We start from the raw sequence: 22,679 nt of genomic DNA on the forward strand, positions 1-22,679 counted from the left end.
TAATACGACAAGTTGCGCACGGTCTGCTCACATTCAAATACAGTGCTGCCAACAAATGACAGCATGCAACAAAAAAATCTTTCCTTGCAAGGGCACATTTTCGGCCATAACTCTTGAACGGCTGGTCAGATAGGGACACAGTTTTCAGAGAATTTGCAGCTATTCATGCTCTTTCAACTGACGTAGCACTCAATATGAATTTACAAATTCGATTTTTCAGCGAATTTTTGGGTGATGTGCCCCCTTAAATAACCGACGGGGAGACAACAGTCGTAAAATAGCAATAAAAAATATCAATTGTGCACTCATAACCATGTATAAACAATTAAAATGAAACAATTCCAGAACGTTTTCGTGTGACCATCATCAGTGGAACATCGTCACATGTTAAGAATCACTAAAAACAACCAGTTATATAGCTAGAGTATTATGAAAAGAAGCGTGAGAATGCAGCACAGCTAGCGGTTATGCATAATGGGTGTAGTATTTAGAAAAGCGATCCTGTCAGCTTTTCTATTATTGTGTTCACATGGCAGAAAAAACGACATCGCTATGCTACGTAAGTTTCTACGTAAGGTGCTCGGTATTTCACTTAGGCTACGTAAGTCTCTACGTAACGTGCTCGGTATCAGATCTACCAACGGGTGGTAGCCCTGTGGTGTGCACATTATAGCAATAAAAACTGCTTTATGGCAGTTTTCTAAAAAAGGTTATTGTGTTCTAGTCCATGAACCCCGTCTAAAAAGTAAGAAATTAACGAAATGTGATAGCCGAAAATTAAAATTTCACACAAAACCTCACAATAATCACGACACTTGAAGATCTAATAGTACGGCTTTCAACACTTGTTTATTCCGACACTTGTACTTGTACAAGTACTTGTACTGCGCCAACATGCTTGCATGTGAAAGAGGACCACGAGGGGAAAAGGTCGTCTTGCATCCTGTGTGTGATTATTGTGAGGTTTTGTGTGAAATTTTAATTTTCGGCTATCACATTTCGTTAATTTCTTACTTTTTAGACGGGGTTCATGGACTAGAACACAATAACCTTTTTTAGAAAACTGCCATAAAGCAGTTTTTATTGCTATAATTTCTTTTGTTTTTTGGCTAAAGGATATTACCGGTATTATTTTTATTTTATTTATTTTACTAGGGTGTTTCCCACAGACCTATGGTCTTCTTACGGGAGCCCCTAGAAAGGTTAAGCATGAACGAACAAATCGGCGATAATCTGTACAAGAGCGAACAGTGGAAGGCAGCATATTCCACCGATCAGAACCTATAATTGTGTCACCAATGGAATGCCCTAAATGATGGCCTACATGTAGCGACTCTACATGTTATTATTATTATTTTATTTTACTAGGGTGTTTCGCACAGACCTATGGTCTTCTTACGGGAGCCCCTATGGCTATGTACATGTACGTGTATCATATCAATTTCAATACCGTATTATACGCATTGATGTGCAAGCCTTTTCTTGCAGAAAATGGAACTAGTCTTGCATACATGTATTCATGTTCTTCTGCAGGGGAATCATATGAGTAGTGGCGGTGATATTTTTTTTTATACGCAGGTCATTCTGTGGATGTTGCAGAATTCCATGACTCTGTCATAAAATTGTCTTGTCTTTCAGAAAATTCAGATGTCCACACCCTAAAGCGGGATTCACAGAAGCTTTTTTGCGATGCGACACGCGATGCGACAGGCGCGAAACCGGGAAAACCCCAAATCGCAGCCATGTCGCACCCCACGCAACTGCCGCAACTGGGCCATCGCTGGCCATCGCAGAAGTTGAGCTTGGCTCAACTTTTGCGATGCGATGCGACAAGCGATTTGGCGTACGATTTTGACCTTTTCTACAGCAAAGTTGTACAAAGGTGCAAGAGTTGCCTATAAATTTGTACAGGTGGTACCAAACCGCGCAAATATCATGGTGACGTACTCAAATCAGCAAGACTTTGCAAAAATGTGTCGCATCGCTGACTTCTTCTGTGAATGGTATTTCGCGAGTTCGCTTCGCACGCGTCCGTCGCAGATCGCGTCGCATCGCGTGTCGCATCGCAAAAAAGCTTCTGTGAATCCCGCTTGAATCACATTTACATGAGAATTGTAACCAGGTGCGCGCCGCAGATGTTTTTGTTGATTCTGTGTTTATAATTGTAGTCATGGGTTGTCGTGATAAGGTCATCCAGCATCAATATTGTAGTGAAATCGTTATCATGTTGATGTCTATAAAACTTTTGGAAGCAGTTCAATGACTTCAAAGTGTTACAAGTAGACGTCGGCGGATAATGTTCAAAAATCCCACGGATTATGCTTTTCAGTATGCTGGCAATATGCTCTGAAAATCACTAAATTATGCTCAAATTATGCTTCTTGACACTGTGATCTTTCATGTTTATAATGCCATTAAAATGTATAGAATGTGTACTCGGGATCAAATGTGGACTTCCGGAGAATACTGCATGGAAGATCTAGTCTCAGCTATGGATAAGAAACCAGGATACAGCTACTTCTATATAAAGGTTTTGTCCGACACGCCCTGGAACATGCCACCTCGGCCTGGTCCTATGCCATCACCAAAGCTGAGCTGGCGCGTTTAAATATTTTACAAGCCAGAGTAGCTAGGAAGTATTTGCTACGTAAAAAAGTCAATGTAGATAGATGCGAAACGAAATCCCAGTTAAATGCCCTTTGTGACTTAGAGTCCTTGCACTTTCGCAGACAAGATCAGCTCTTGTTACTCTATTTAAATTTATACATATATCTCCAGAACACATCCGACATGTTCACCTTTCATTGTCTTCAAGTCCAAGAAGACCAAACAAACTTCACATCAATTATCACGGTAGGCGTTTTTCTTCCCTCTTTTCCAACAAAGCTGCAATGCTATGGAATTGCCTACCGCCTTCTCTTACCTCTATAACCAGCCTCCTGGGATTCAAGCATTCTCTCTATCAGCATTTTCGCCGATATATTCATTACACTGACGGTATCCCAACTCCTTAATCACCAGATTTTGTATGCTTCGATCTATTTCCTTAGCCTATCCTCAATTAACTGCTCCCTCTACATAAAAATGTCATTTCATTCTTCTTGCAGGAGATCCCCTCGACAGGCTCAAAGCCTTTGGGAAATCCTTAAAGTTAAATATAGAAAAATACAAATACATGTAGCCACTGCAACATCAATACAAGCATAATTATGTATAGAAATAATAGAACTCTGGAAGGTGAACTTTTGACCTTTGACGCCCTAAACATTAGACATCTGTTACATTTACAGTGTAGATCAGGCCCTTTCACGGAGCCGTGCCAGATATATACCGTGGTATGGTACGACTCCCTGCCGAGTCCCGGGTGTAGATCTATTTATAGGAGGATTCCCTTGCCCTTGTAACAAACAACGGACTCTGGACGGTGAACTTTTGACCTTTGAGGCCCTAGCGGTTTTATGCAGCAGTTATGCTGAAGGATCAACTAAATTATGCTTGGCAATGCTATTTTTCAGAAAGCCGTGATTATGCTCAAAATTATGCCGGCATTATCCGCCGATGACTAGTTACAAGTCCACGATTATCTAAAACAACACAGCAAAGTAGGAACAAAAAACATAAAAACAAACAATAGGAGGACAGAGGAAGTGTTTTTACTCAGAGTTTCACGCACTAAGCGATCATCAGAAAACAGTATTAAAATGTAAACAAATACATTGCTGAGTCCGACACCTCGTTCTAACAACTACACTGATCCTGAGGATATAAGGGGCAAGGATATATGGTTGGAGGTACTGAGAGATAAACAAGGCACTCCATAATAATAACATGTTACACGACTTTGGGGGAGTATGAATGATATCCAGTCAAACCTCTTTAGGACGAACATCAAGGGACCGATGGCATTTGCTCTGTGAGTTTGTCTGAACCCTATTTTTATAACGAGTGAATACAATTATTTCTCCAATACTGCAATAGAGACACGAATAGATTTCTTCTACAGCGAAAGATTCTAAGCCAGACCAAACCATTGACTCGTCTTTTATGAAACAAATGAGTCACTGAACCTTTCTTTAGCAACATGACGGCAACTGAAACAACAACAGAGAAAATACGATACATGTACAGCACATTCTTGCAGGTACAACAAACAGATTGCAGATCGTAATTCTTGCTCTATCGGCACGCAACTTTATTTGGGGCAGTGCAATCTCGGCGCTACTCACAAATCAAACAGCCCCGACTCGAGTAAACAAATCCAATCGTACGAGATTTTCACGAGACTGCACCCATTGGCTTGTTTCGTATGAAGCAAACAAGTCACTGAATGCATGAACCTCTCCATAATGGAGATTTTCCCTGATATGCGAATTTATTTTGCATACTAACGTTAGTACTCGGCCAATGCGTCCTTGAACCTTCGCCTCCAGATTGGGAACTGCCAACGATGCTATGCCACTGCAAAATTCAGATTCTACCCCATGATCGGAGCACGGAATGCCGGAAGCAATCATGACCAGTGCCTTACTTGTAACGTACCAATGTACAATGAACATGAGTATTTCGACAACACATCTAAGCCTTACCGTCAAGAAGGTGAACTCGCGTTCTTCGCACACTGTTGGCAAGTGCAAAGAGATACGAATGGATCTATAAAATCCGAATAAAATCAGCACACGTTTCCGTAAATGAAAGGGTGAGCATAAGCAAATGATTTGAAGGAAACTGGTCAACTCAGAGATCACCTGTCATTGAGTATTCCGTAAAAGGAGGCCTCGACAGCAGAAAAGCTAAATTTAGAAAAGAGATCCTGTCAGCTTTTCCATTATTATTTTATTGTATTCCACCTAAAATCAGCACACTTTTCGTAAATGAAAGAGTCAACACAAGCAAATGAATCAAAGGGAACTGGTCAACTCACCTGTCATTGAGTAATATTCCGTGAAAAGAGGTCTCAGCAGAGCCGAAGTGAAATAAGCCAGGACACGAAATATCCGAAACAGCTCATGCAATAAGCAGTTCCAAAGAAGGAAGTTCCTCGCGCATGCACATCCGAAAACGGACTGCACTGCATGCGCATATGCATGCAACCAAGAGTCCATACCCCAAGAGTATGCAACTGTGATCTCTTTTCTATGGGCCAACCGCGCGGCGCGCTGCCTTCATTACATCATTCAGCTGCAGTCCGCGCACTGCGGAAAATCAAACACCGCACTTTTCCTCTGGTTTGAAATGAACTTTCGTACGGAACTGGAGTTCACGCGCCAGAATTTAGAGATCGCGTAGGTACTGGAACGAATCGAGCAAAAACAGATGGGCTCGTACGAGAAATTGTGAGTTTGAATGCATGCTTTCAGAGCGTGATGAAGATAAGTTACGTAATGAAGGCAGCGCGCCACGCATGCACCCATAATCACAGTTGCATACTCTTGGGTTATGGACTCTTGATGCAACACAATGTCTGCCGTGCACGTGCACAGCACGCGGCTACCACCCGTTGGTAGATCTAATACCGAGCACCTTACGTAGAAACTTACGTAGCCTAAGTGAAGTACCGAGCACCTTACGTAGAAACTTACATAGCATAGCGGTGTCGTTTTTTCTGCCATGTGAACACAATAATAGAAAAGCTGACAGGATCGCTTTTCTAAATGCACGGCAGACATTGTGTTCAGTGCATGCAGTCCGCGGATCCGTGTTCGGATGTGCATGCGCGAGGAACTTCCTTCTTTGGAACTGCTTCTTGCATGAGCTGTTTCGGATATTTCGTCTCATGGCCTGGCTTATTTCGTTTCGGCGCTGCTGAGACCTCCTTTCGCGGAATATTACTCAATGACAGGTGAGTTGACCAGTTGCCTTTGATTCATTTGCTTGTGTTGACTCTTTCATTCAGGAAAAGTGTGCTGATTTTGGGGCGGAATGCAATAAATAATGGAAAAGTTGACAGGATCTCTTTTCTAAATTTTGCTTTTCTTCTGCCGAGCTGCGAGGCCTCCTTTTACGGAATACTCGATGACAGGTGATCTCTAAGTTGACCGGTTTGTGTGCTGATTTTATTCGGATTTAGATCCATTTTTATCTCTTTGCCCTTGTCTACAGTGTGCGAAGAACGCGAGTTCACCTTCTTGACGGTAAGCCTTATGTTAGATGTGTTGTCGAAATACTCATATTCATTGTACATTGGTACGTTACAAGTAAGGCACTGGTCAGTGGCATACTATCGTTGGCAGTTCCCAATCTGGAGGGAAAGGTTCAAGTACCAATTGACCGAGTTTGCACAATAAATTCGCATATCAGGGGAAATCTCTATTGTGGAGAGGTTCAGTAACTTGTTTGTTTCATACGAAACAATCCAATGGGTGCAGTCTCGTCTCATGAAAATCTCGTACTTGTATGATTGGATTTGTTTACTCGAGTCTGGGCTTTTTGATTTGTGAGTACCGCCGAGATTGCACTGCCCCAAATAAAGTTTCGTGCCGCCAAAGCAAGAATTACGGTCTGCAATCTGTTTGTGGTACCTGTAAGAATGTGGAGTACATGTATCGTACTTTCTCTGTTGCTGTTTCAGTTGCCGTCATGTTGCTAAAGAAAGGTTCAGTAGAGAGGTTCTACAAAACGAAAATTCGAACGAAGTTTCGCGACAGTCCTTGCGAAAGTGTGTGCGAATTTTTGCACGAACTTTGCGTTCTGCACATTTTCGTAGTTTGCGCGGGCCAAGTGCACGTACGCCATGACCCGATCTCACGAAATTTCCTACGACAGTTCATTTCGCGTTCCCTGCAAGTTTCGCGTCCAGAGGTGCGAAGTTTCGCACTTCATGATGTAGAGCGAAAGTTTGTACGCATTTTCGTTTTGCAGAATCTCTCTAGTGACTCAATTGTTTCATACGAGACGAGTCAATGAGTCGGTGTGGCTTAGAATCTTTCGCTGTAGAAGAAATCTATTCGTATGTCTATTGGAGAAATAATTGTATTCACTGGTTATAAATAGGTTAAAGGGGAAGTATACCCTAAAATCAAATTTTCACCAGTTGTAGTCTTCGGGGTGCTGAGTCGAATGGTCTTGGTCCGAGGAAGCTGAGACGCTCCCTTCCTACTTGAATCCCAATCGAACTCGCGCACTTCCACCGAAACTGGGTGACTGCGCCCTACTAGATGGGGATTTGTATGCAAAATGTCACTAAAAGCGCCATTTCGTTCTTATAAAAGCACGGATGACCGCGATTGGCCCATATGTTGTAGTCTTTTGGACGCTGAGTCGACTGGTTTTGGTCCGAAAAGGCTGCGATGCAGCGTTCCTCCTTTATTCCCAATCGAACATGGTTGAAGAAGCGGTCACGTGCTCCTGGGTGCCCAAATCACCTGGTCACCGCGCCAGCAGGCGACAACTTTCACACCAAGGTTCAACTCGAGTAACAGGACTGCAACCAAAAAAGGTCAAACAGGCTAGTAAGTTGTACCCTGCAGGCACGGTGACCAGGTGACTGGTGTACGCAGAAGCACGTGACCGCTTGTTCAACCATGTTCGATTGGGAATAAAGGAGGAACGCTGCATCGCAGCCTTTTCGGACCAAAACCAGTCGACTCAGCGTCCAAAAGACTACAACATATGGGCCAATCGCGGTCATCCGTGCTTTTATAAGAACGAAATGACGCTTTTAGTGACATTTTGCATACAAATCCCCATCTAGTAGGGCGCAGTCACCCAGTTTCGGTGGAAGTGCGCGAGTTCGATTGGGATTCAAGTAGGAAGGGAGCGTCTCAGCTTCCTCGGACCAAGACCATTCGACTCAGCACCCCGAAGACTACAACTGGTGAAAATTTGATTTTAGGGTATACTTCCCCTTTAAGACAAACTCACAGAATAAATACCATCGGTCCCTTGGTGTTCGTCCTAAAGAGGTTCGACTGGATATCATTCATACTCACCAAAAGATGTGTAAGATTTTATAATTGTGGAGTGCCTTGTTTATCTCAGTACCTCCAACCATAGCCTTGCCCCTTTTATTCTCAGGATCAGTGTAGTTGTTGGAACGAGGTTTTGGACTCAGCAATGTATTCGTTTACATTTTTAATACATGTTTATTGTTCCTCCTTTGCTGTGTTGTTTTAGAAAATCGTGGACTAACAGTTTGAAGTCATTGAACTACTTCCAAAAGTTGTATCGGCATCAACAGGACTACCATTTCAGTGCAATATGATGCAGGCTGACCTTATCACGATAACCCATAATTATAAACACAGAATCAACAGAAACATCTGCGACACGCACCTGGCTACATTTCTCAAATAAATCTGATCGAGGGTGGGGAAATCTGAAAGGCAAGACAATTTTATGACAGTCATGAAATTCTGCAACAGCAAGTTGCAACATCCACAGAATGACCTCCGTATAAAAAAAGTATCACCACCACCAGACCACGACTCGCATGTTTCCCCGCCGAAGAACATGCATTATGCTAGTGCCATTTTCTGCAAGAAAAGGCTTGCACATCATGCGTATAATACGGTATTGATGTGAAGGCCATCATTTACATATTGATATAGGGCTTTCCATTGATTGGTGACAGAAAAAACAAAAGAAATTATAGCAATAAAAACTGCTTTATGGCAGTTTTCTAAAAAAAGTTATTGTGTTCTAGTCCATGGACCCCGTCTAAAAAGTAAGAAATTAACGAAATGTGATAGCCGAAAATTAAAATTTCACACAAAACCTCACAATAATCACACACAGGATGAAAAGCGAGAAGACCTTTTCCTCTCGTGGTCCTCTTTCCTATTCATGCATGTTGGCGCAGTACAAGTCACCCGTGAACAAGTGTTGAAAGCAGTATTTTGTTTAAACTAAGATCCTCAAGTGTTGTGATTATTGTGAGGTTTTGTGTGAAATTTTAATTTTCGGCTATCACATTTCGTTAATTTCTTACTTTTTAGACGGGGTCCATGGACTAGAACACAATAACTTTTTTTAGAAAACTGCCATAAAGCAGTTTTTATTGCTATAATGAACCTTTGCGTTCACACTACACGCGTTATACATAACCGCTAGCTGTGCTGCATTCTCACGCTTCTTTTCATAATACTCTAGCTATATAACTGGTTGTTTTTAGTGATTCTTAACATGTGACGATGTTCCACTGATGATAGTCACACGAAAACGTTCTGGAATTGTTTCATTTTAATTGTTTATACATGGTTATGAGCGCACAATTGATATTTTTCGTAACTCAAACTATTAAAATTTGGCAGTGAAAAAATCCTTTTACAAAAGAAGTCAACTAATGAATAGAAGAAGTAATGTTTTCTCTTTTCCATGTTGATCTCTAGCATGCATGGACACCTTGGTATGGGGATACTCATGTATTTTGTTTTACTTATGGCCACTTGCAAGTACGAAAAAGGCACGATTTTCCGAACTTTGGGGCTCCATAAGTACAACAAAGTGGATATGTATCCCCGCGTGCCGAAGCATAATACGAGGATTTTGCGAGCATAATGCGAGAATCCATTAAAGCATAATTCCATGATTTCGCGAACATAATCCGCCGGAGCCTAATACCCGAGGGCATTGGCGGATAATGCTCGAAAAGGTGGCAGATTCTGCTCGAAAAGCAGTGAAATTGGCAGAACCATACAAACCTTATGGCGGGCAATTCCTCGAATTCTGCTCCATTTCTTTATCCACATACCTAACATGCATGAAACTTACCAGAAAAAGTACCGGATTCTGCCAATGTTTCTGCCGGCAGAATCCGCCAAGACCTAGTACCTGGACGTTAGAACTCTCACCTTCCGCCCGTGAAGAAAGACAAAAAAACTAAAAACTAGAACTACCGGGATAAGCGTTGGTAGAAAAGAAACCAGTACAAACACGGGATTCGGGGAGTGTCCACATGCATACCACTTAGAATCCTAGCTGGGTAAGAGGAAGGGGACGCAATGCGGCATAAAAGTTGCAGCATGCGTGGGTGCAGGGTACAACAGGAATGCATAATATACATGTAATTGTAAGACAAGTGAGGTACATGACTGTACATAAGTCCAAAGTGCACCCTCTTCTTCATACCTCACCCTGGATGCATTGTTTACTGACTGAGTCATGAAGAGACCCACGATCACGAATCATCACACATAGTCAGTAGTGCACTGTCAGTAGTGCTGTGAAGCGGGGTTTCCCCACCGACAAACACGCGCACGAAAGTGGTCCAAAACTAAAAGACTACAATGACATTATGTACTAGCAAGTGGTCGCCGGATCGGAGTAAACAATGCATGCAGCACGGAGCTAGTCGGTGAAAAAGAGGATGCACACGTTCAGGCATGACCCTGTGACACTTCACAGACAGTACGCGTGACACCGAGACGCCAAGAGTCCACAATCCCCCTATGGGGATTATGGACTCTTGGTGAGGCTACATGTATGTCCTCTGGCTGTAGGACTAGGAGTCACTTGGGACAGAACACGCACTGATGCATCTACTGTGTTCTGTTTATGTACTAGTACTCCCTTCCCACTCCCCAGCATTCTGGACCACCCCAGCTCACGTTCCTATCAACAAACTGTCGTTCTTTAGTGAATAAATGTACAGAGTACAAGTATGTCTATAGTTGCCGAAGAGTGGCAGCTTGACATTATCTGCGTAGGTGAAACCTGGCAGGCCCCCTGCAGAGAACAAGTCTGGGACAAGCGCAAGAGGTAAAAGTGGTGTCGCTATCCTTGTCCGACAGAACACGTTTTTAAAAGTCCGTTGTTGCGCGTCCCGACCAAGCTCGCGATGGGTGCGAAGCTTTTTGGGTTCACTGAACTCCAGCCGTATCCGGCTGCAGCTGAGCCGATCCTCCTCTGCTGCAGCTACTACTAGTATCGTCCACCTTCTGCGAAGACACCAGATACACACGTACAATCATGTAGCAAGGTGCTGCCAGGCCCTCGAAGAAGCACTCATTACTCTTCCTCTTTCATCGTCTCACGTTATCTGAACGGGTGATTTCATCAGCTAGTACAATTCATGGTGTTCGACAGATTCCACCAACACTGCTGGTGCCGAATTGTATCCAGCGCTCAGTTCATTTTGATCTTCACCAACTCGTTAACACATGCACATACACGTCACCCTCTGGTGCCCAGGCCTGCTTGGATTTGGTGTTTAGTAACGGTGCTATCACGCGTCTTCTGTCGACAACTTACTGCCCTCTGGGTGCCTCAGACCATGCCGTTGACGGTTGTGTGCTGCCAGTGCGACATCCCTTGCCTCAGTCTCCCCGCGAAACCACGTCTCAAGCCCAGGAGCCTAACCCTGTATCATTCGATCTCCGACACGTTACACCTGCTATGTGGGAGGTGGTCAATGCTGACTTAAGACTCAGTACCTTGGAACTCATTAAAATATCCTCAGACGTGGGCAGTGCAATCCAGGGTTGCCGTCTTTGTACTGGCTTCTTTTGTACCAACGCTTACCCTTGTAGTTCTATTTTTAGTTTCGTTGTCTTTTATCTTTTGTCTTTGTTCACTGGAAGGTGAGAGTTCTAACCTCCAGCTGTGCACGGGCGTAAGCTCACTTCTTGCCTTCACCTTATTAACACTCGGTTACTTATCACAGAGTGTAACGTATTTATAACGGTATTGCGCGGCCTGCACAGGAATATCGACACGCAATTGAGCTGCAGAAGGCCATGCGTGGAATAGTCATACTTAGGTGTGTCTTCATGGACCGTCTGAGGTCGACATGCAAGCCTATTAAAAACGATAGCAATAAAAAATGAGTTTTGATTGGTAGCACAGTGTCATACCGATACTGTTTCAATGAATGTGGGGCCAATGAGCGGGTGCTCAGCCTACCAGAGAATTACAGAGAATTAGAGAATTACTGGTAGGCAACAAGAGAGAGCCTACCAGAGAACTACATGTACATTACAGCATTACCAGCATCCCGGATAAATTTTACACAGAAAACACAGCTCACACTGTGCGCACAACGGGTAGCCAAGCGTTTCCCATTCCTCGAGCCCCAAAGCAAATGTACACTGATTAAACGGCGGCAAGACTTGGCCGAGTTCTCTAACTAAAGGAACTTTTGCTTTTCTTGTTGTTGTTGTTGTTGTTGTTGTTGTTGTTGTTGTCCTGTCCTGGATTTCCCACTTGGTGGTGTGTTGGTCAAACGTACGATACTGACCACTCGATGCAGTTAGGCTTTGAGAAGCGGACTAACCGCTCCATTTCATCCCCTCCAGTCATCATCTGTCTCCATGGCATCACTTGACGAAGCTGCGATGTCAGCAGCAATTGCTTCGTCGACTTCTCGATCTGGCGGTCTAGGGAAGTTAGTGCTCATGACGTTAACAGGCTTTTTGCTCTCCTCCTCCTGTAGCCAGTCAAAGAGCGTAGTGTAGAATGTATTGGCTAAAAACGAGCGGGTCGTTATGGAGATGACGAGGGAGAGCGAGTCGAAGTTGGAGTGTGGAATATGGCGTCTTCTCAGGGTGATTGATAGCTCCATTCAAATGATTGCATCGTAGCCAGCCAGCAAAATGCTGTGCAGAGCACTAGCTACCAGGAACAGCTGCCAGCCTAGCCTACTCACTCTGGCGCCTACTCTGCTCCTCCTGGCCACTACCGACCCACTGTTGATGGTGGCACACAGTACATGGCCGCTAACATGCGCCACGCACATGGCCGACATGACATACGTTGCCAGCTCAAGCTCATATCCCAGGATCCAGATATCCCTGGAGATGCCATGCAGCTGGGTATCAAGTGTGCAGAACGGTTCCAGAATCATGCACACGAAGATCAGCATGAGCAATATGTATAAGCTTGGCATACGCGCAAGGTGTAGTTGCACTAGCCTGCTGACATAGTATTTCTCCCACAAACAAAGCACCACCAAAAACCCAAGCAGGGTTGTGCTTTCCAGGTAGAACGAGAGTGCCTCAAAGGCATTGTAGGCCAGCTGACCCACAGAATCCACGCCCTGGCACAAGGCAACGCTTGTGTCATTGAACGCACACGCAAGCCCCACGTAAACATGGATGCCCCAGGAGGTAAAACGCATCAATGATGTTATCCATGCAAGCACCACTACCATGATGATTGTCGGAGTCATGGTTGCATCCTGCTGACACACACACACACGCACACACACACACACACACACACACACACACACACACACACGCACACACGCACACACGCACACACACATACACACACAAACACATACACACACACACACACTACTACTACTACTGTAGCTTGGTTGCCAGAAGGACCACACCACTCCGAAAGGAGCCAGAGTCATTGTCAGGAGCAGAAACAGAGATGACGACTCGCGAGAACAGCGAACACCATACGACGCTCTATCAGACTCGGTTGCTCGATGGCCACGGTCGCATTTGTGACGTCTGAAACCAGGCACTGACTTGAATTGCCGATTGCATGTCACACACAAGAGAGAAGCTGAGACGTTAAGCGGAATAGGTGATGCCGGCGCGGACGCTAAGCGGCTTCCGATGGTTTCAGGGGCAAGCAATGATGTACAAGCAAGCCACCACGAGAGTGAAACCACCTCCTGCATGTACCACACTGCACAGCACCACGCTGATCCTGGATGGGGAGACTTCGCTCTGCGCTACACTTGTGTCTTGCTTTGTCACCTGGCCGACGAAACGAACGGTGGCAGATAAGACAGTCCACTCGTTGAGATTGGTCATGGGAAGGACCGCCTAGGCTCGGCCCAATGGCAGACACCCGCCAGGCAGACCGATCCTGAGCAATCCCATACCAAGCCAGATGTTCAATGCCGATGTGCCGAAGATCAGCCGAAATCACATCCCTCCAGCGACGACGGGGACCACACGCAGGCCAAGGCGACGGTAGGAAGCCAAACAACAGCTGCTTGGGCACACGAACATCCGGCATGCGGGCCACATGGCCAAGCCATTCAAGCCTCCACTTCCGAAGCCGGGAGGACAATAGCGATGGATCACCCCACATATCTCGGAGCTGCTCATTGGTGATGCGTTCCTCCCACTGTTGTGTTCGCGAAACACACAAGATGCTACGGATGCATTGGTGGTGGAAGCTATCGAGGCGCCGGAGGTCACCCTGCAAAGGGCACCAGCACTCCGAAGCGCACACATACACACACATGTACAATACATGCATGTTCATGCAGGCCTGGGTGCATGCCAGAAAAACTGTATCATAATGCTACTCAGTATTAATGACTATGTTGCTGTTGCTCCATAATGCCATAAAGGCACCAGCAACAAGCGTGTAAAACGGCTTGGTTTGTACAGCCCTATGCACGTAGTGTGGCGTTTCGTACATGGCACAGGAAATGCTGAACAAATCGGAGACATAATGCTAGTTTTTATGTCACTGCTATTGTTCCATACTGTGATGCGAGTCCAGAGGAAAGCTTCCACTAAGTCAGCTCAGCGACGCTTGATTTTATTGTCAGGCATAGGCCCGGGCAGATACTGCTAGCATTATAAGTACATGTTAGGGCCCGGCGGATTCTGCCGGCAGAAAAATTGGCAGAATTCGGTACTTTTTCGGGTAAGTTTCATGCATGTTTGGCATGTGGATTATCCGATAAAGAAATGGAGCAGAATTCGAGGAATTGCCCGCCATAAGGTTTGTATGGTTCTGCCAATTTCACTTTTTTCGAGCAGAATCCACCTTTTCGAGCAGAATCCGCCTTTTCGAGCAGAATCCGCCTTTTCGAGCAGAATCCGCCTTTTCGAGCAGAATCCGCCTTTTCGAGCAGAATCCGCCTTTTCGAGCAGAATCCGCCTTTTCGAGCAGTAGGCCTTGACGGATTATGCTAGCATAATTTTTCGCATAATTCCTACCAAAATCGAATAATCGCATAATTCGAGGCAAATTGCATACGAATCGCATAAAATTGTAATAATCCGCCTGTTCGCATCAAATTCCATACAGTTGTACAAGTACAAGTAGATGCACTAGGAAGTTGTAGGTTTACGACTCCCTTGATAACATGTCCAGTCGACTAGTCCACTACAATCAGTGATGGTCGTAGCTAGGTCGGACGATGCGTTGACCCCGTTGAACTTTTGCTTCTACAGTACTACGCCCTCTACAACAAAATTCCCTTGTTATTTTGCGCAGAACCATTATGCATTAGCAGCATATGGGAGCATAATGCGGCATAATATGGTAACTTTTAGCATAAAAATAGCATAATTCTGCAATTTTTTCAGCAATGCGAAAAGCATAATTTCACGAAAATATTAGCATAATCCGTCAAGGCCTATCGAGCAGAATCCGCCTTTTCGAGCAGAATCCGCCTTTTCGAGCAGAATCCGCCTTTTCGAGCAGAATCCACCTTTTCGAGCAGAATCCGCCTTTTCGAGCAGAATCCGCCTTTTCGAGCAGAATCCGCCTTTTCGAGCAGAATCCGCCTTTTCGAGCAGAATCCGCCTTTTCGAGCAGAATCCGCCTTTTCGAGCAGAATCCGCCTTTTCGAGCAGAATCCGCCTTTTCGAGCAGAATCCGCCTTTTCGAGCAGAATCCGCCTTTTCGAGCAGAATCCGCCTTTTCGAGCAGAATCCGCCTTTTCGAGCAGAATCCGCCTTTTCGAGCAGAATCCACCTTTTCGAGCAGAATCCGCCTTTTCGAGCAGAATCCGCCTTTTCGAGCAGAATCCGCCTTTTCGAGCAGAATCCGCCTTTTCGAGCAGAATCCGCCTTTTCGAGCAGAATCCGCCTTTTCGAGCAGAAACCGCCTTTTCGAGCAGAATCCGCCTTTTCGAGCAGAATCCGCCTTTTCGAGCAGAATCCGCCTTTTCGAGCAGAATCCGCCTTTTCGAGCAGAATCCGCCTTTTCGAGCAGAATCCGCCTTTTCGAGCAGAATCCGCCTTTTTGAGCAGAATCCGCCTTTTCGAGCAGAATCCGCCTTTTCGAGCAGAATCCGCCTTTTCGAGCAGAATCCGCCTTTTCGAGCAGAATCCGCCTTTTCGAGCAGAATCCGCCGGTCCCAAGTACATGTACATGAAGCATGAAGTGTACGATTAAAAAAAAAAAAAAAAAAGTAAATTATCGTGTCCGTTCCCGAAGGGAACTCACGACGGCCGCTAACACCCGATAAACCCTAGCGGCAGATGCAGCGCCTAACGGTGGGGGTGAGTGGATAAGTCTCACAACCACTGGCACAAGTGCCGAAAACGACCCCATTAGCTGCATACGATTTGGAATGAGCATAATGCTACTTTGATGTTTATTCTAGTGAAGCAGTGGCGAAGGTCCTACACGGGAAGTTTAAAACATAACAACCACTCACAAGAATAGGAAGTCTGCTGTACCACCCGCTCTTTTCTTTTTCCTTTTAAAAGCGATTATTTGTAACATGGAAATTTGTTCCTTGGCTCACCATCTGAGTTCTTAAAGCTATTATTCATTTTCTGCTGCCCCCGGTTATTTCTTTTATTAGTATTATTATTTTCTTTGCCTTCGCTTTCTTGTTATTGGGCAACTTGCCCGTTAGAATCTGCGAAGTAAAATAAACAACAACAACAACAACAAGCAAGGAGAGTTCCAAGTTCTTTAACCTGAATAACCTAGGTTATTCAGGTTAAAGAACTTGGAACTCTCCTTGCTTGTGAGTGGTTGTTATGTTTTAAACTTCCCGTGTAGGACCTTCGCCACCGCTGCTTCACTAAAAGAGGCTCTAATTTCAGAAATTTTAGGTGCTAAATATTTTCGGTGTGAGGGCAAAAGGCCACAGCTTAGGCTATTCATACTACGTTACAAAACGTGTCACATTTTGGAATACGACGTACTGGCAGACGTCGTTTTTATGCTGGTGTATTCACACAGGCACGTACACGCTGCTCGTACAGCTGTGTGTACAGCCTCTTTTGGGCACCAACTGCCGGGAACGACAGAACGAAACTCGGTACAGGGGTCTGGATACGTCGTCTACGTTTCCGTATTTTTTTCACTGATATTTCGGTGACATGATCTCGTCCTGGGCAGTGTGTCCTGCTGAACGGATAAGAAACAAGGAAATCCAGGTATCAGGCATCGATTTTACCCAACATCTCGATATTTTCCTCCGATTTGCTGGCAATTTCCGCTCTTTCCATTCTTCGATATTTTGCCGAAAGCCGGCGAGATCTGCCTGGGCCCATTGCCTGCGTACATGTACATGTATGTGCGTGCGTGCGTGCGTGCGTGGGTCTGATCAGTGATCTACAAAAAAATGGTAATGAGGCACAAATGCATACAATCATGTACATGATTGTACATTGTACATGTACATGTAGAGTCTACGTTTTAGCTGAGCAGTCTCACAGCTCAGCGCACGAGGTTCTGTGGGCGTCTGTCTCCACACAATGCGAGAGCCGAGTCATTATCGGTGCCGTCTACCGCCCAGGGTCATGTGCTGAGTCAGATGTGTCCCTGATTGACCATCTATGTGGTGCCCTTGAGGGTGTTCGCCGCCTTGGTACCAACATAATCTTGGCGGGGGATTTCAATGTCCACAACGAGGAGTGGCTTCGCAGCACAAAAACAACTGTGGCTGGGGAAGCTTTGGAAGTGTTGTGTACAGCCCACCACCTCGACCAGCATGTACCAGAGTGCACCATTGCTGAAGAGGCAAAGGAGAAGCAGTGGAAGAAGTGGAGGAAGAACTCGCACCGGGATGACCTCAAGACCTCCTTCATTGCTTCTGTCAACCGAGCTGTTCACACACAGCAGAGCGCCCATATGTCTAGCGTCAATCGACTGCGCCACACACTCAGCTGCCCGTCACTTAGTGATAAACAGTGGTGGACAAACATGAAGAAAGCCACTGGCGCTACACGCAACTCCGCTGATGTTCCTTTGCTAGTCGATAGCCATGGCAAGGAGTTCCACACCTCAGCAGAGAAGGCAAAGTGCCTGGCAAAGCATTTCTCCTCGAAATGCAGCTTGGGTGACCAAGAACTGACTATCAGTGACCTTCCTGCGGTGACCACCCCAACCCACGAGCCATTAGAGCACGTTCATTTCCGAGAAGCTTCAGTCCGGCGGCATCTTGCAAGGCTAGTCCCATCCAAGGCATCTGGACTTGACAGCATTCCATCTCGGGTATTGAAAGAGTGCTCTAAGGAACTTGCTGCTCCCATCACGAAACTGTTCCGTGTTAGCTTTCGTGCCGGTGTTGTGCCGTCCCAATGGAAGCTCGCTCACGTTGTCCCGGTATACAAGAAGCCAGCTCTATCTAGGCCATCCAACTACCGGCCCGTGTCCTTGCTCTCCATTTTATCCAAGGTCATGTAGTGTATTTAAAACCAACAAGTCACCAATTTCCTGGAGCGCAACGACCTGCTGCCTGGCAGCCAGTTTGGTTTTAGACGCGGCCGTGGCACAGCTGACCTCCTCACAGCACTCCAGAGCGAATGGGTGCAAGTTGTAGCTGAGGGAGGCTGTGTCCCAGTAGGAGCAATTGATATATTGCCGGTGCGTTTGACCGCGTCTCTCATGTCGGCCTCCTCAACAAAGCAGAGCGAGTAGGCATCGGCGGACCTCTTCTCTCTTGGCTACGTGACTACCTGAGTAACCGCTGCCTAAAGGTGGTAGCTGGAGGCCACATTTCCAAGAAGTACCCCATCACTGCCGGAGTGCCCCAAGGCAGCGTCCTGGGCCCCACACTCTTCATATTGTTTGCTGCCGATATCGACCAATGCCTCTCGCATGGAGTAAAGCTCAGCTCTTTCGCCAATGTCACTACCGTGTACAGTCTGATCAGACCAAACGACAACCTCTAGGAGAAGGCAGCATCCTTACAGACAACCCTCAGCAATCTTGCCGCATGGGGCCAGCAATGGCGGATCCAGTTCGAGCCCACCAAGAGCCAGCGCCTGATTTTATGCAATGCTCGAAAGCGCCCTGACTTTCCACCAACCACCTTTGCCGGCGAGATTATTCCGGACTCGGACCACCTAAAGCTGCTTGGAGTCACATTCGACTCTAAGCTTGGGTTCCAGCGCCATATCCATGCTGTCGCTGTCAAGGCCAGCCAGCGCCTGGGATTCTTGCGCCGTGCTGCTTGGCGTCTGGGTCATGAGGGCCGCCTTGCCGTGTATAAGGGGTTCATTCGGCCCATCCTGGAGTACGCTCCCCTAGCCACCATGTGTGCAGCCCAATCCCACCTAGCACGCTATGACAGGGTGCAGGAGAAGGCAATGCCAATCATCGGACCTGGCACGATCCTTCAGAGCCTGCAGCTCAGGAGGGCAGTCTCAGGGCTTGCATATGTGTACAAGTTGCACTGTAGTGCAAGGGTCCACCCCAGCTGACAGCCCTCCTCCCGCCACCGTCGGCGCCTGCACCTACTCCTAGAACCCGCCGACAACTAGCTTCTCGCCACCCTTTTCAGTTGCAATGGCCACTTGCTCGGATAGCGGTGCCATGCCCGTCGCACCGACTTTGGAGGTGGGGTGGCCATGGAAGGGGGTGCGGGGGTCCTCCCCCGGGAAAAATTCAAAAATTGAAGCCAATTGCAAGCATTTCCGGGCATTTGGTGCCATTACAGTATACGGTAACTACAATGAAAGTCTTTTTTGATTCTGCAACAAACCAAGAAGACGCTACGATCGGGGACAAACATTACCCTACCCCGGGAAAAATTCACAAAAATTGAAGCCAATTGCAAGCATTTCCAGGCATTTGGTGCCATGTCAGTGTTAACAATGAAAGACTTTTTTCTGCAACAAAACACGATCGGAGACAAGGAAAGGATTTGTCACGTTTGCGCTAAGCTGCGATCATTATTATTATTATAGGCAACACCTCATGGGATGAAAAGAAAATCAGCCAGTACGGGAGATGTGGGTGTTAACCAACCATGGTGAATAAAAGAAGAAAAGAAGAAAAGTAATGGTCAAGACGGAGAAGCATGGGAGGGACAGGTGATGGTGAATCTAGTGAGCAGACTTAAATGCGTCCAGGGTACTGGCATTGCGCGTAGTAGCGGGCAGCGCAAGCCAAGCAGAGTAGGCAAAAAGAGTGGAGAGTGTACAAGGGAGGACGTTTTAGCCAAGGGGAGGGCAACAGAACATCTTGTCTGGGAGCCATCTGTGATTCGGAACCAGTTATACACGCTAAGATGAGGAGGATGTAGAGCTAGTTTAAATTTGTGAGCAAAAGTGCAAATTAATTTTTGACGGTGGGTCGACAGTGGTCAAGTATTTGCAAGGACATACAGGGAAGCAGAAGAGTAGAGAGGGGGTAGACTAAACAGGATACGAAGAAGTTTTCTATGGTGGATTTCGAGACGCTCAGCGAGAACCGAGGACAAGCCACACCAGCTAACAGCAGCGTACATAAAAAGAGGCAGGATGTACAGTTTGTAAAACAAAATTTTGCATTTGACAGGAAGGTGGAAACAATGGGGACATATAACACCTAGGGCAGAGCTTGAACAGCTACAGAGAGCATCAATATGGTAAGACCAAGAGAGACGATCATCAAGCATTATTCCCAGGTGTTTATGGTTGGAAACAACCTTTATGGGTTCTGCGAAATCAGGATGGTGTAAAAGTGACATGGATGAGATTGGGGGAAGGAACATTATTTCGGTTTTAGTCAGGTTGGGTCTAAGTCGCCATGTTTGCATCCAGCGTAGGACACTGCATATCTGAGCCGACACTCGAGGTACAAGATATCGCAAGAAAAATGGGGAAATGGGGGAGAGGAGAGTGGAAGATGAAGCATGGGAAGAAGGGAAACAAGTACCTAAATATCGAGGTATAAAAGCAGGAAAGAAATCGACGAGGGAAGAAATCACCTCTGCAGATAATAGCGGGACATTTAGATGAAAAAAACCCAGCAAGGATTAATTTCAAGGAAAAAAAATTTCTCAAACGGAAAAGTTCGGAATTCCAGTCAGAGAATATCTATGCTGTGAGTAATGAGCCTTTAGAGCAATGCGAAAATTGACAGAGGACTGAACGCAGCGGATGTGTTCTGGAAGTTTGTTCCATTCCACAGATAAACTGAAGAGAGGGGATTTAAGGAAATGGGCGCCAGAACGAGGTAAAACTATAGAGGACGGGTGACGACAACTAAGGGATACATTGAATTTGAAACGAATTAGCAAAGACGGAAACTGGTAAAAGACATGATGAAATTTTATTTGTTGTTGTTGTTGTTGTTGTTGTTGTTGTTCTCTTCCATTCTATGTAGGCATGTGCACTTTCAAAGTTTCATAAAAAAAATATATATTATATATCAATGGCCGCTCCCCGAGGTTGCTGATTGGTCGTAACCTAGCAAAGGGTGGCGTGGGTCGTTTGAAGCAACATTACGACATAACACCAGGCGGCGTGCTCCTTCTACCCCCTTCCTCTACTGTACCATTCGGGGCCCACGTAACCCTTTCTCTCTTTTGTGGAGGTTTGTTGTATTCTCGGCTTTTGCAAGTTTTGGCCGTTACTTTATCGCCATCATAAGGGCATCATTGCGCTTTTGGTCTGCGATGTAAAATAAATCTCAACAACAAGTGTGTGTGTGTGTGTTCTCTGCTCTGGTGGAGGACGGTTGCACTTTTTCGGGCTCTTGTTTCTGGCCTCCGTCCGTGCTTGTTCTCGCCGTTGTGGACGGCCTGGGGTGTCCCCTGCCGTCCAGGCCAACAGTGCCTGAGGTGGGGTATTCACCGACAGGAGACTTGGTCGGATAGTTACGATGCCGACACTCTCCTCGTCGCCCCCACCTCGGAGTCCTTCGCGAGGCTTTGCAAGCCCGCGAGTGGAGCAAACTACCGCACGAAGACGGCAACTTGGAACGACTCTGAGCGTTGGCTCATGGAATGTTCGCTCTGTTGTGGAGAGTGATGGACCAGTTCTAGCGGCAGCCGTGAGAGGAATCGTTTCCGATGATAAGCCAGATCCATAGCTGCTGGAGATGGCTCTCTCGAACATGGTCCCGCTCGTCGTTCTATATTGTCGGCCCCGTAAGGGGACACGTGACCGTAATGGCAGTGTTTACCAGGACCAGGTGTGTGTGTGTGTGTGTGTGTGTGTGTGTGTGTGTGTGTGTGTGGCTTGCGTGTGTGTGTGTAACAAGTGTTGTTTGGGGAGCTCAAGGCAACCAGACCACGGCATGGGCCAAAGAAGCGTTGGTGAGACACGATTGTCAGTGATCTGCGCTCACTTGATATTCCGAAGTCCGAGTGGTATCGCACAGGATTGCCCGGAATGGCGCAGGTGGGTCCATCAACATCGTCTTCCTCTCCCAGCACCGAAGGACTTCCGCTGCGCATGCGGCAGAGCGTTTAGGAGACTCAGTAGCCTATAATCTCAACTGGAGATGGGACGTCAAAGGTCAACATGTGTGTGTACATTTATGGCCGTGGTGCAAGTCCTCCGGGGCTCTGGGACTAAAACAACTCCTTGAGAAGTTGAGTCCTTGAACCAGGGCTAACACCCATACGGTTCAAAATGGTTTTGCATAAAGACCGCGCGCCGGGGCTCTGCCAACAGTGGATGTTGTAGGCCGGCTGTTTTCAAGCACAGTGCGTCCTCCGATCCACCTTACTCCTTAGAAGCAACACACAGACCAGGACTATAGTAACACTTTACAGTGTTGTAACCAACCAGATCTTGCTGCAGTCTGCAGGCATATCCGGACATAGCTCACATGATCATATGAGGCCTACAATGTAGGCT

The sequence above is a fragment of the Sycon ciliatum genome, chromosome 10, assembly GCF_964019385.1.
Source record: "Sycon ciliatum chromosome 10, ocSycCili1.1, whole genome shotgun sequence".
In the NCBI taxonomy this organism is placed as follows: domain Eukaryota; kingdom Metazoa; phylum Porifera; class Calcarea; order Leucosolenida; family Sycettidae; genus Sycon; species Sycon ciliatum.